A 14,931-nucleotide genomic window follows, 5' to 3' on the forward strand; every position below is an offset into this window, starting at 1 on the left:
TTGCAAGCTTTTGAATTATTTTTTTTTTTGCCCAGTAGTTTCTTAAGGTATGTATTTAGATAATTGACTTGAGAACTTTCTTAATTTCTATCATGTTTATTTAATACTATAAATTTCCATCTAAGTAGTGCTTAAAGGATACCCCACAAATTTTGACATGTTGTGTTTTCATTTTTCTTTATTTAAAAAAATATTCCCTTAAGACTTCATCTTTTTTTCTTGAGTTATTTTAAATATTTGAAAGTTTTTAAGATACTTTCACTGATTTCTAGCTTAATTTTATTATGATATGACACTTTATATAATTTCTATTCTTTTAATTTTTGTTTTGTATCCCAAAATATGGTCCATCTTGGTGAAATGAATTGTGTACATTTGAGAAGAGTGTTTTCTGCCATTGGCATGTGGACTAATATATAGTAGGTTAATGGTATTTGTATAACCACCTGGAAGAGTCAACCCTCCAGTTCTCTTGCCCACCCATTCTTAAGGAAATTACTCCTGCCTCTAGGGGTTTACGAGTCTTGCTTATACCATCAACTCTGGTGGAGTGTGTGGGTTTTCCTGGTCTCCTAGTGTTCTGCTTGGCTTCTTACCAGAAGAGCTTTCTTTCTTCCTCACCCAGCAAAGTCTAACCTTTTCCACTGAGAAATGTAGCTTCCTATTATGATCCTGTGTACATATTATTTACATTTTAGTCATTTAGTCATTCAATAAATATTTATTGACTACTGTATGCCAGGTCATGAATATGGTGATGAAAAAAAGAGAAGGAAAAACTCCTGGCCTCAAAGAATGTTTGTGTTTTGTGGTTCAATTTCATCATCTTAAGCTTCTAAGGTAGTCAGATGAAATATCCACAATTGGCCCATCTTCCTGCTCCATTTCCTAGAGTTATGATGACAGTGATTAGAGGAATCTGGTTGTTATTTTCAAGCACTCTTTATTGTTATATGCAAATAATCTTGTTTTAGGGAATGACTGGGGGATGAAGGTTTTTGACTACTGTCTCTATGCTGAGCTCTGTGAGATAGCTGGTTCAGAACCATTTCTTTGTTTGATACAGTCTTGTGGCACCTGTGAACCAAAGTTCTGCTGGCCACCAGAGTCAGGGGCTTAAGAGATGTAGGCTGCCAAAACTAGGCACTAGACATGCTCACAAGCTCTCTTTGAGGAGACTTCAGTGATCTGGAGCTGAGCAGAGGGAAAACACAAAAATGATACATGTTAGCCTCATCAGTCTCTGGAAAGAATTGCAACAGGCCCCTTAATATGTATTAAATTAGAACAGTGAGTCCTCTCAACATCACTCATCATCAGGGAAATACAAATCAAAACCACAATGAGATACCACCTCACACCTGTCAGAATGGCTAACATTAACAACTCGGGCAACAACAGATGTTGGTGAGGATGTGGAGAAAGAGGATCTCTTTTGCATTCTTGGTGGGAATGCAAGCTGGTGCAGCCACTCTGGAAAACAGTGTGGAGGTTTCTCAAAAAACTAAAAATAGAACTACCCTACGACCCAGCAATTGTACTACTAGACATTTACCCATGGGATATAGGTGTGCTGTTTTGAAGGTACACATGCACCCCATGTTTATAGCAGCGCTACCAACAATAGGCAAAGTATGGAAAGAGCCCATATGTCCACCGATGGATGAATGGATAAAGAAGATGTGGTGTATATATATATATATATATATATGCACACACACAATGGAGTATTACTCAGCAGTCATAAAGAATGAAATCTTGCCAACTACGTGGATGGAACTGGAGGGTATTATGCTAAGTGAAATAAGTCAGTCATAGAAAGACAAAAATCATATGATTTCACTCATATGTGGACTTTAAGAGACAAAACAGATGAACATAAGGGAAGGGAAATAAAAATAATATAAAAACAGGGAGAAGGACAAAACAGAAGAGACTCGTAAATATGGAGAACAAACTGAGCTTTACTGGAGGGGTTGTTGGAGGGGGGATGGGCTAAATGGGTAAAGAGCATTAAGGAATCTACTCCTGAAATCATTTTTACACTATATGCCTACTAACTTGGATGTAAATTTAAAATAAAATAAAATTAAAATTAAAATGCCAACACTAATTAAAAAAAAAAATCAGAACAGTGAGTCCTCAATAACCCATAAGAACTATTTCTATGTTGTAGTCAATGGGTCTCATGGACACAAGCTCCATTGGCTTTCAGACCGAGATATTTTGGGGTTTTATCCTTCAGGTGGAAGTCTTAAAAGTTGGAGTGCTGGATTTGGGGTCTAAATCCTTTGCTATTTGGGGAGAAGATGGGAATTGAGATTTCCCTTCCTATCATATTTCCATCCCCAGGGTGGGGCTGTGATGAGATTGTGTCTACCTCTCCTATCCAGTTCGATGTGTTTTTTTTTTCTTGTTCACCAGATGTGTAGGGGTCACTCAGCTAGTTTCTAGATTTCTTTCAGAGGGTATTCTTCTGTGTGTAGTTGTAGTTTCAATGGTCAGAGGGAGGAAATGAGTGCAGGAGCCTCCTACATCTCCATCTTGAACCAAAACTTCATTAAATTTCTATTGAATCAAAGCACTCTTTATTAGGTAGACTGCATACTTAGTTATGTAGTTTTATTGTGGCTGTCAAAATATGGAATATGAATATGGCTGTGCTTCAGCCACACTGTTGTTGTGAAAACACTATTCCTTTCTGTGATTTATAGTCTCCATCATCGACAGCCCAAATATCACCACCTACCCTACTCTGCTACTTTAGATTCTCTCAGTCCCTCTGCCTCTAGCTTCCTTCTGCATTATTCCAGCTTCACTGGAACAATGAGGCAGCCAGCTCCATGTAGGCATAACCCAATAGCACCTTGCCTCCTGCCTTACTCGTCACTTTTCATCACCCGCCATAGGTTTGCTTATTGGTATTGAGGCATAAGATTCCATAGGATATGCTTTGTACCCACGTCTATGCAACTGGAAATGCAGGAATACCAAAATACTATAAGGATGATCTTCCAACCAGTAGGAGGTAAAGATCAGTCAATATATTCTTCTTCTTTACTTTCCCTGTTTCAGCTGCCCTGAGAGGTAGGCAATCACATTGCCTTTCAGGAGATGAACCGACAAGGTTGCATGGACCAGGTGGCTGGTTGTCTCTCCTTCCTTGTCTTGCTGCTTTTGTGCTCACTCATACTTCCCTGGAATTCTACTATCTAAGTAGTAATGCCTAACTTTTGTCTCAGGCTTTGCTTTGATGTCATTCTTCTCTTAACAAATATAAACTTGTAAAGGTGAGATGACACCAAAGGTAAAGCTTGTAAGGAAAGATTAAACAAAATGTCTCAGTCAGAAGCATCCGATATATGATCTCTACTCTTCTAGCACTTGTCACTCAGAAAGCACTATTTCATTCTTAAATAGTCCTTGTAGGAAGAATCTCAAGGAAACCAAGATGTGAAATGTACCTTATGGGAATGGAGCCCAAGTATTTTAGCTTTTATCACTGACAGAGCAGTGGAAGGCAATGTTTTAAAATAAAATGTATTCAATAAAGGAACTAGTTATGCCAAGATGAGTAAGTTCTACAGATCTGCTGTACAATGTGCCTGTAGTTGACAATCCTGTGTTGCACACTTACAAATTGGTTATGAAGGTAATCTCACGTTAAGTGCTCTTATAACTCCCCACACACATAAACAAACACAAAGGAGCACAAAGATAATTTTTGGAGGTGATGGATATGTTTATTACCTTGATTGTGATGATGGTTCCATGCATATGCATATGTCCAAATTCATTAAATTCTATACATTAAATATATACATCTTTCGGTATATCAATTATACCTCAATAAATCTGTTAAAAAATAATAGTAGGGGAACTGAATTCTGGAAGAGGGGATAAATGGTAACTCTGTGCAGTATCTGCTCAGTTTTTCTATGAACCTAAAACTGCCTAATGAAATAAGTCCACTGATTAAAAAAATAAAACCCAATTGCCTAAGTAGATGTAAGTGAAAAGTTAAGTCAGAAGCAGACAGTCAAAAGGTGAGAACACATAGCCTAGATTAGAAATGAAAATGCGAGAATCTGAGCTTCCTAGGGACCAGTTCCAAACACAGAAGAGTGATAATAACTTTCAGTCAAAAAAGCGTGAAGGCTGGGAGAAAAAAACTGCAGGGCTGAATACTAGAAAAATAGCACCAAAATAGCACAGAAAATGGAAAGAAAAGCCTCTTGCAAGCCTGTTGCTTTTTAATCTCAGAGGAAAAGTTCATAGTAGAAATATGGAAGGTGGGGGGTGGGGGAGGGAGGCTCCAAACACCTGTTCTTTAAAAAGTCCTTCCATCTCAGAGCCACTTTTGAAATGCAATCTAGATCTCATTTTGTCATACACCTGGCTTTCATGTTATCCTCTGATACCTGGTTCTCTGTATGGCAAACAAGATCTACTGAGTCCTGCCTGGAAGAAATCAGAGGCAAATGTAAGTTTGCTGTTTTTCTGTAGACAAAAACATGTGCAATATTTTTCCTGTTGCACATGAAATGTCAGCAGGGTCAGAAAGGGTGTTTGAAACTCCCAGCACAACCTCTGATATCATGGATTGCCTTCTAACTTTTGGCCTATTTCGAGCATTGAATTGAACACAAATTATTCAGAGAATGATATGGGTCAACTGAAAGAGATTGTTCTCAATATAACACTATTGCACATAATAGAAAATGTAGAGGAAAGTAGCAATTATTTACTGAGTACTAATTATTTTCCAGGACTCACTCTGCCAAATGCATTTTGCATCAACCCTGAGAAGTATACACTACCGTTAATCCTTTCTATTTTTTTTAATATATGAAATTTATTGTCAAATTGGTTTCCATACAACACCCACTGCTCATCCCAAAAGGTGCCCTCCTCAATACCCATCACCCACCCTGCCCTCCCTCCCACCCCCCATCAACCCTCAGTTTGTTCTCAGTTTTTACCAGTCTCTTATGTTTTGGCTCTCTCCCACTCTAACCTCTTTTTTTTTTTTTCCTTCCCTTCCCCCATGGGTTTCTGTTAAGTTTCTTAGGATCCACATAAGAGTGAAACCATATGGTATCTGTCTTTCTCTGTATGGCTTATTTCACTTAGCATCACACTCTCCAGTTCCATCCACGTTGCTACAAAAGGCCATATTTCATCTTTCTCATTGCCACGTAGTATTCCATTGTGTATATAAACCAAAATTTCTTTATCCATTCATCAGTTGATGGACATTTAGGCTCTTTCCATAATTTGGCTATTGTTGAGAGTGCTGCTATAAACATTGGGGTACAAGTGCCCCTATGCATCAGTACTCCTGTACCCCTTGGGTAAATTCCTAGCAGTGCTATTGCTGGGCCATAGGGTAGGTCTCTTTTTAATTTTCTGAGGAACCTCCACACTGTTTTCCAGAGCGGCTGCACCAATTTGCATTCCCACCAACAGTGCAAGAGGGTTCCCGTTTCTCCACATCCTCTCCAGCATCTATAGTCTCCTGATTTCTTCATTTTGGCCACTCTGACTGGCATGAGGTGATATCTGAGTGTGGTTTTGATTTGTATTTCCCTGATAAGGAGCGACGTTGAACATCTTTTCATGTGCCTGATGGCTATCCGGATGTCTTCTTTAGAGACGTGTCTATTCATGTTTTCTGCCCATTTCTTCACTGGGTTATTTGTTTTTCGGGTGTGGAGTTTGATGAGCTCTTTATAGATTTTGGATACTAGCCCTTTGTCCGATATATCATTTGCAAATATCTTTTCCCATTCCGTTGGTTGCCTTTTAGTTTTGTTGGTTGTTTCCTTTGCAGTGCAGAAGCTTTTAATCTTCATAAGGTCCCAGTAATTCACTTTTGCTTTTAATTCCCTTGCCTTTGGGGATGTGTCCAGTAAGAGATTGCTACGGTTGAGGTCAGAGAGGTCTTTTCCTGCTTTCTCCTCTAAGGTTTTGATGGTTTCCTGTCTCACATTCAGGTCCTTTATCCATTTTGAGTTTATTTTTGTGAATGGTGTGAGAAAGTGGTCTAGTTTCAACCTTCTGCATGTTGCTGTCCAGTTCTCCCAGCACCATTTGTTAATGAGACTGTCTTTTTTCCATTGGATGTTCTTTCCTGCTTTGTCAAAGATGAGTTGGCCAAACGTTTGTGGGTCTAGTTCTGGGGTTTCTATTCTATTCCATTGGTCTATGTGTCTGTTTTTGTGCCAATACCATGCTGTCTTGATGATTACAGCTTTGTAGTAGAGGCTAAAGTCTGGGATTGTGATGCCTCCTGCTTTGGTCTTCTTCTTCAAAATTACTTTGGCTATTGGGGGCCTTTTGTGGTTCCATATGAACTTTAGGATGGCTTGTTCTAGTTTCGAGAAGAATGCTGGTGCAATTTTGATTGGGATTGCATTGAATGTGGAGATAGCTTTGGGTAGTATTGACATTTTCACAATATTTATTCTTCCAATCCATGAGCAGGGAATGTCTTTCCATTTCTTTATATCTTCTTCAATTACCTTCATAAGCTTTCTAGAGTTTTCAGCATACAGATCTTTTACATCTTTGGTTAGATTTATTCCTAGGTATTTTATGCTTCTTGGTGCAATTGGGAATGGGATCAGTTTCTTTATTTGTCTTTCTGTTGCTTCATTGTTAGTGTATAAGAATGCAACTGATTTCTGTACATTGATTTTGTATCCTGCAACTTTGCTGAATTCATGTATCAGTTCTAGCAGACTTTTGGTGGAGTCTATCTGGTTTTCCATGTATAATATCATGTCATCTGCAAAAAGCGAAAGCTTGACTTCATCTTTGCCAATTTTGATGCCTTTGATTTCCTTTTGTTGTCTGATTGTTGATGCTAGAACTTCCGGCACTATGTTAAACAACAGCGGTGAAAGTGGGCATCCCTGTCGTGTTCCTGATCTCAGGGAAAAAGCTCTTAGTTTTTCCCCATTGAGGATGATGTTAGCTGTGGGCTTTTCATAAATGGCTTTTATGATCTTTAAGTATGTTCCTTCTATCCCGACTTTCTCAAGGGTTTTTATTAAGAAAGAGTGCTGGATTTTGTCAAAGGCCTTTTCTGCATCGATTGACAGGATCATATGGTTCTTCTCTTTTTTTTTTTGTTAATGTGATGTATCACGTTGATTGATTTGCGAATGTTGAACCAGACCTGCATCCCAGGAATGAATCCCACTTGATCATGGTGAATAATTCTTTTTATATGCTGTTGAATTCAATTTGCTAGTATCTTATTGAGAATTTTTGCATCCATATTCATCAGGGATATTGGCCTGTAGTTCTCTTTTTTTACTGGGTCTCTGTCTGGCTTAGGAATCAAAGTAATACTGGCTTCATAGAATGAGTCTGGAAGTTTTCCTTCCCTTTCTATTTCTTGGAATAGCTTGAGAAGGATAGGTATTATCCCTGCTTTAAACGTCTGGTAGAACTCCCCTGGGAAGCCATCTTGTCCTGGACTCTTATTTGTTGGGAGATTTTTGATAACCGATTCAATTTCTTCGCTGGTTATGGGTCTGTTCAATCTCAATCTTCCTGGAACTCAATCTTCCTGATTGAGTTTTGGAAGAGTGTGGGTGTTTAGGAATTTGTCCATTTCTTCCAGGTTGTCCAATTTGTTGGCATATAATTTTTCATAGTATTCCCTGATAATTGTTTGTATCTCTGAGGGATTGGTTGTAATAATTCCATTTTCATTCATGATTTTATCTATTTGGGTCATCTCCCTTTTCTTTTTGAGAAGCCTGGCTAGAGGTTTGTCAATTTTGTTTATTTTTTCAAAAAACCAACTCTTGGTTTCGTTGATCTGCTCTACAGTTTTTTTAGATTCTATATTGTTTATTTCTGCTCTGATCTTTATTATTTCTCTTCTTCTGCTGGGTTTAGGCTGCCTTTGCTGTTCTGCTTCTATTCCTTTAGGTGTGCTGTTAGATTTTGTATTTGGGATTTTTCTTGTTTCTTGAGATAGGGTTGGATTGCAATGTATTTTCCTCTCAGGACTGCCTTCGTTGCATCCCAAAGCGTTTGGATTGTTGTATTTTCATTTTCGTTTGTTTCCATATATTTTTTAATTTCTTCTCTAATTGCCTGGTTGACCCACTCATTCGTTGGTAGGGTGTTCTTTAACCTTCATGCTTTTGGAGGTTTTCCAGACTTTTTCCTGTGGTTGATTTCAAGCTTCATAGCATTGTGGTCTGAAAGTATGCATGGTATGATTTCAATTCTTGTAAACTTTTGAAGGGCTATTTTGTGACCCAGTATATGATCTATCTTGGAGAAGGTTCCATGTGCACTGGAGAAGAAAGTATATTGTGTTGCTTTGGGATGCAGAGTTCTAAATATATCTGTCAAGTCCATCTGATCCAATGTATCATTCAGGGCCCTTGTTTCTTTATTGACCGTGTGTCTAGATGATCTATCCATTTCTGTAAGTGGGGTGTTAAAGTCCCCTGCAATGACCACATTCTTATCAATAAGGTTGCTTATGTTTATGAGTAATTGTCTTATGTATTTGGGGGCTCCGGTATTTGGCGCATAGACATTTATAATTGTTAGCTCTTCCTGATGGATAGACCCTGTAATTATTATATAATGCCCTTCTTCATCTTTTGTTACAGCCTTTAATTTAAAGTCTGGTTTGTCTGATATAAGTATGGCTACTCCAGCTTTCTTTTGGCTTCCAGTAGCATGATAAATAGTTCTCCATCCCCTCACTCTCAATCTAACGGTGTCCTCAGATCTAAAATGAGTCTCTTGTAGACAGCAAATAGATGGGTCTTGTTTTTTTATCCATTCTGATACCCTATGTCTTTTGGTTGGCGCATTTAATCCATTTACATTCAGTGTTATTATAGAAAGATACGGGTTTAGAGTCATTGTGATGTCTGTATGTTTTATGCTTGTAGCGATGTCTCTGGTACTTTGTCTCACAGGATCCCCCTTAGGATCTCTTGTAGGGCTGGTTTAGTGGTGACAAATTCCTTCAGTTTTTGTTTGTTTGGGAAGACCTTTATCTCTCCTTCTATTCTAAATGACAGACTTGCTGGATAAAGGATTCTCGGCTGCATATTTTTCCTGTTTAGCACACTGTAGATATCGTGCCATTCCTTCTGGCCTGCCAAGTTTCAAAAGAGAGATCAGTCACGAGTCTTATAGGTCTCCCTTTTTATGTGAGGGCACGTTTATCCCTTGCTGCTTTCAGAATTTTCTCTTTATCCTTGTATTTTGCCAGTTTCACTATGATATGTCGTGCAGAAGATCGATTCAAGTTACGTCTGAAGGGAGTTCTCTGTGCCTCTTGGATTTCAATGCCTTTTTCCTTCCCCAGTTCAGGGAAGTTCTCAGCTATAATTTCTTCAAGTACCCCTTCAGCACCTTTCCCTCTCTCTTCCTCCTCTGGGATACCAATTATGCATATATTATTTCTTTTTAGTGTATCACTTAGTTCTCTAATTTTCCCCTCATACTCCTGGATTTTTTTATCTCTCTTTCTCTCAGCTTCCTCTTTTTCCATAACTTTATCTTCTAGTTCACCTATTCTCTCCTCTGCCTCTTCAATCCGAGCCGTCGTCGTTTCCATTTTGTTTTGCATTTCATTTAAAGCGCTTTTCAGCTCCTGGTGACTGTTCCTTAGTCACTTGATCTCTGTAGCAAGAGATTCTCTGCTGTCCTGTATACTGTTTTCAAGCCCAGCGATTAATTTTATGACTATTATTCTAAATTCACTTTCTGTTATATTATTTAAATCCTTTTTCATCAGTTCATTAGCTGTTGTTATTTCCTGAAGATTCTTCTGAGGGGAATTCTTCCGTTTGGTCATTTTTGATAGTCCCTGGAGTGGTGAGGACCTGCAGGGCACTTCCCCTGTGCTGTGGTGTATAACTGGAGTTGGTGGGTGGGGCTGCAGTCAGACCTGATGTCTTCCCCCAGCTCACCGCTGGGGCCACAGTCAGACAGGTGTGTACCTTCTCTTCCCCTCTCCTAGGGGCGGGATTCACTGTGGGGTGGCCTGGCAGTCTGGACTACTTGCACACTGCCAGGCTTGTGGTGCTGGGGATCTGGCGTATTAGCTGGGGTGGGTAGGCAAGCTGCATGGGGCAGGAGGGGCAGGCTTAGCTCCCTTCTCCTTAGGTGATCCACTTCAGGAGGGGCCCTGTGGCAACAGGCAGGAGTCAGATCCACTGCCGGAGGTTTGGATCCGCAGAAGCACAGAGTTGGGTGTTTGTGCTGAGTGAGCAAGTTCCTTGGCAGGAACTGGTTCCCTTTGGGATTTTGGCTGGGGGATGGGCGGGGGAGATGGCGCTGGCGAGCGCCTTTGTTCCCCACCAAACTGAGCTCTGTTGTCCGGGGGCTTAGCAGCTCTCCCTCCTTTTGTCCTCCAGCTTTCCCGCTTTCCGAGCAGAGCTGTTAACTTATGACCTCCCAGAGGCTAAGTCTCGCTTGCTGTCGGAACACAGTCCCTCCGGCCCCTCCGCTTTTGCCAGCCAGACTCGGGGGCTCTGCTTGGCTGGCGAGCCGCCCCTCCGCCCGGCTCCCTCCCGCCAGTCTGTGGAGTGCGCACCGCCTCGCTGCCCTTCCTACCCTCTTCCGTGGGCCTCTCGTCTGCGCTTGGCTCCGGAGACTCCGTTCTGCTAATCCTCTGACCGTTTTCTGGGTTATTTAGGCAGGTGTAGGTGGAATCTAAGTGATCAGCAGGATGCACAGTGAGCCCAGCGTCCTCCTATGCCACCGTCTTCCAGGTCCTCCCCCCGTTAATCCTTTTTAAACATAAGGAAACAGACTTTGAGAAACTCATCCCTTGCTTTCACAAAAAGAGTACAGAAAGCAGAGATGTGACATATGGCATCTATATTCCATGTGTCAGTCAGTAATGGTACCAATAGCCACTGCTGAAGGAAACCCATTGTGTGCTTTGGTTTACAGGTACTATTTTTTTCAAGTTTATTAATTTGTTTTTAGAGAGGGGGGAGAGAAAGCACGAGCAAGCATGGGGTAGGGGCAGAGAGAGAGAGAGGGAGAGAGAATCCAAAGCAGGCTCCACTGTCAACACAGAACCAGACAAAGGATTTAAATCCATAAACTGTGAGATCATGACCTGAGCTGAAATCAAGTGTTGGACACTTAACCAACTGAACCACCCAGGTGCCCCTACAGATAATATTTTTAATTCACACAGAATTTTGAAAAAATGGTGGTTATTATTACTTTACTGATAAAAAATCTGAGTCTCACCAGGCTGAATAGCTTAATCAAGGTGACACAGTAAGTAAGGAGAAAAGTCAGAATCTGAACACAAGTTAACTAGACTTAAGAATGTATGATGTCAACCTTAAAAATAAAACTGCCACTGGGACGCCTGAGTGGCTCAGTGGGTTAGGCATCTGACTTCAGCTCAAGTCATGATCTTGCAGTCCACGAATTCGAGCCCCGCGTTGGGCTCTGTTGCTGACAGCTCAGAGCCTAGAGCCTGCTTCAGATTCTTTCTCTCTCTCTGCCCCTCCCTCACTCACAATCTCTCAAAAATGAACAAATGTTAAAAAAAATAAAACTGCCAATTATTTTACTAGCAAAAGATTGGTTTATTTGAGAAAAGCAGAAAATTACAATCCATGGCTAGCAAGTCACAGCAAAATCGTAAGTCAGTCCAACAACAACAAAAAAAGAGAGGAACATTATTTTATAGAGAAGGAGGAAGTTGAGAGGAGTTGTTTTGAGTGAAAGTCCTTTGGAGAAAAGCAAGAGTTCGGGGTGGTGAAGGTTTCTCATTGGCTAAGTTGCAGGGGTAAATTCTTGTAGAAGATGCAATGTACTTTCCCTGGGTGGCCTATAATTGATCATTCTTTCTTGTTAAGGAATCTTCTGTTGGGTCTGTAGTTGACAATTCTTCTTGTGATTAGCATTGAATGGTATGGCTCCCCCTAGTAGCCTTCCTGTCTAGCATCCTGAATCTACTTTTTTGGTTTCTCTTTATTAATTTTCACAGCTGGAGTCTTATTTATTTGTTTTGCTTTATTTTTAATACACTGATATCACTATAAAATAAATATATATTAATGATATATGAAGCTTTCCATGTAACACTGGGTCCATTGTGGATGCTCAAAACATATTGGTGCTTTTTTCTGCATGGTCTCAGACAAGGTGGTTGAAATCTAGTACTCTGTCTAGAGTTAGCCAAAACAACAATAACAGCAGCCAGGGTTATTAAACAGTAAGCACAGTGAATCTACCATTCCTTGTCAGTTTGTCTTTCAGAGTTCTAACAAGGTAAACCTAATCAGTATAAGTCACTCCATTTTTTTTTTTTTTTCATACCAGAAAGCAAATGTCTGCAGAAGAGTATTTGGGAATCAGTAAAGCAACTATGATTTCCTGAGAGACAGATCCCAGAAAGAAACAGATCCAGGAAACCAGGAATCCATCATTGGTGAGTCACCATCCAGTTACTCTGCACCTACTGACTACTTGTGTTATGTATATTAACAGCAGATTAGAACCCCAGAGTCATTATTTGTCTGTGTGTACCCCCAGAAGGAATCTCAAAGGTCATCTATCTTACCCACCCCCCCAATTGTCCATATAAGAAGATTAAGACTCTGAAAGGTAAAATGTCTCACTAAGTTCACGTGTTTTGAATTCCTCTTGTCCTATGTTATGCCAGATTTTCAGCCTCAAGTCCAGGGACTGACCTACACTGAAGGTTCAGCAGGCTGGATGGAGGACTGCCCTGAGGTCTGTGGTGACTGAAATCAAGCTACAGTGTGTAGAGTAATGTTGGTTTGAGAAGGGTCTGCTTCCCTGCCAGAACACTTTCCTCCTTGTTAAGTGGAGCAAGTATTCCTCTACTTTTTCTTGGGGAATACTGCACTCACTTTGTAGCAAATGAGAGGGAGTAAGTTACTTCATGTTAGTATAACCAATCTTCCCATACATAATCAGAGACAGAATCTCAGGAACTAATATTAAGAGAACATGCCTTTTTAAAATTATTATTATTTGAAGTATAGTTTGCACACAATGTTACATAGTTTCAGATATCCAATATAGTGATCCAACAACTCTATACTGATGCTATCTATACTCACCACAAGTATAGCTACCATCTATCACCATATAATGCAACCACAATACCATTGATTAAATTTCCAGGGAACATATCTTGTTTTGAAGACAGTAGCCTAGTACTTAACTTACCTAATTTTATTTTATCTTCCTAATGACATTGTGTAAGGTAGTAATTATCTCTGTACTACAGGGGTAGAAACAGAGGCTCACAGAAGTCCAGATATTTTTTCCCTGTTAGAAAGTGGATGAACAATGGTATGTGTGATTCCAAATCCCAGACATCCTGAGAAGTGTTTAGTTAGAATAATAGCCTCATGTTGAAGCAACCCAAAGAATAAGTAAAATTATTTTTCCAAGTATGTGATTTACAGCCACAGCAGTTGAAGATTTTCTTTCTTTCTATTTTCCTTTAGAGGACTGATATTAGTAAAATTGCAAAATGAAAACCCAAGCTGGTAAATCTGTGGAAAAATGGACACTAAGGCCACATTTATATATCTAGAATCAACATTTAGAGGGGGTAGATTAATAGAGCAAACAGAGTGATGGCGATTACCCTGGTAACATAATCTCCATTGAGCCTTGCTTGAGGAGAAAATGAAAAGCTCCAACATCTGTCAGGTTCAACCAGAGTTCATTGAAGATAGAAAGTGTTACATGCTTTGCTTTCTCTTTTTTTTTTTCCTTAAAAATCAAAGGTGGCAGAATTAACACAGATGATCTAGCATCTGGAGGACAGTGGTTCAAAGCTTTCATTAGAGTCCTGGTTACCGAGTAGAATGAACCAGTGGCACCAACACAGTCTTTGGGGCTCAACTCAAGATTCTTTCCATGAAAAAAATAAAAAAACAAACCATTACCAGAAATTATAACATTTCTCTAAATGAAATTTAGCCAACCAATTTCAGGCTCACTTTGAAAGGAAATATTATCATAGGAGTTGGCTTTAGTATTGGACCATTTTTTGTTTAAGTTGCTCTTCTTGTCTAAGTAGAGGAAGAGGTATTTGCCATAAAAGTCAGTTTTTCTTATCCTCTTGGGCATAAAAGTTTAAGCAAACCCCCTCACATGAAAAGAATAGCAGGTGTATCCTGGTGTATCTTCCCACCCCACACTCACTCACTTTTTACCCTGCCAACATCTATCCATTTGGTAACATCTTGTCATACTTTTTTTTTTTAAGTTTATTTTCAAGTTAATTAACATACAGTGTAGTCTTGGTTTCAGGAGTAGAATCAAGTGATTCATCTCTTACATATGACACTCAGTATTCATCCCCAAAAGTGCCCTCTTTAATACCCCTTTCCCATTTAACCCACCCCTTTACTTTTGTTTTTAGTTGAAATATATTTGACACATAACATTGTGTAAATTTAAGGTGCACAACATCTTAATTTGATACATTTATATGTTGTAATGTGATTGAGACTAGCCATAATTAACACCTACCATATTAATTATCATTTTTTTAATGGTTGGAAGAATTAAATTCTAGTCTCTCAGCAAGTTTGATGATTATAATACAATACTGTGCATTAAGTCTCTAGGGCTTATTTAGTACTTGTTGCAAGTTTGCACCCTTCAATGTCTGTCCTACCCTCCCCCCATATCTTAATAACCACCATTTTCCTTTGTCTGTTTTTACATATTTGGCTTTTTAAAATTCCACATACAAGTGATATTATTCAGTACTTATCTTTTTCTTTCTGACTTACCTCACTTAACATAATGTCCTCATGTTCTATACATGTTATCACAAACAGCACGATGTCCTTTCTTTTCATGGCTGAATAATATTTCATTTGGTCAACAGGTACATGAAAAGATGTTCAACATCAG

The 14,931-nt window shown here is 39.4% G+C and overlaps 1 long non-coding RNA gene across 1 annotated transcript in view; it reads left to right on the forward strand.

Annotated features, from left to right (window-relative positions):
• LOC109258146 (uncharacterized) overlaps positions 1-14,931 on the forward strand; it is a 41,443-nt gene that overhangs the window by 14,055 nt on the left and 12,457 nt on the right. The window contains exon 2 of the long non-coding RNA XR_002076208.2: positions 12,346-12,454. This is a non-coding gene — a long non-coding RNA (uncharacterized LOC109258146). The remainder of the gene's footprint in view (positions 1-12,345; positions 12,455-14,931) is intronic.

Source organism: Panthera pardus, unplaced genomic scaffold, assembly GCF_024362965.1.
Source record: "Panthera pardus isolate Hobbes unplaced genomic scaffold, ASM2436296v1 HiC_scaffold_24, whole genome shotgun sequence".
NCBI classification, from domain to species: Eukaryota; Metazoa; Chordata; class Mammalia; order Carnivora; family Felidae; genus Panthera; species Panthera pardus.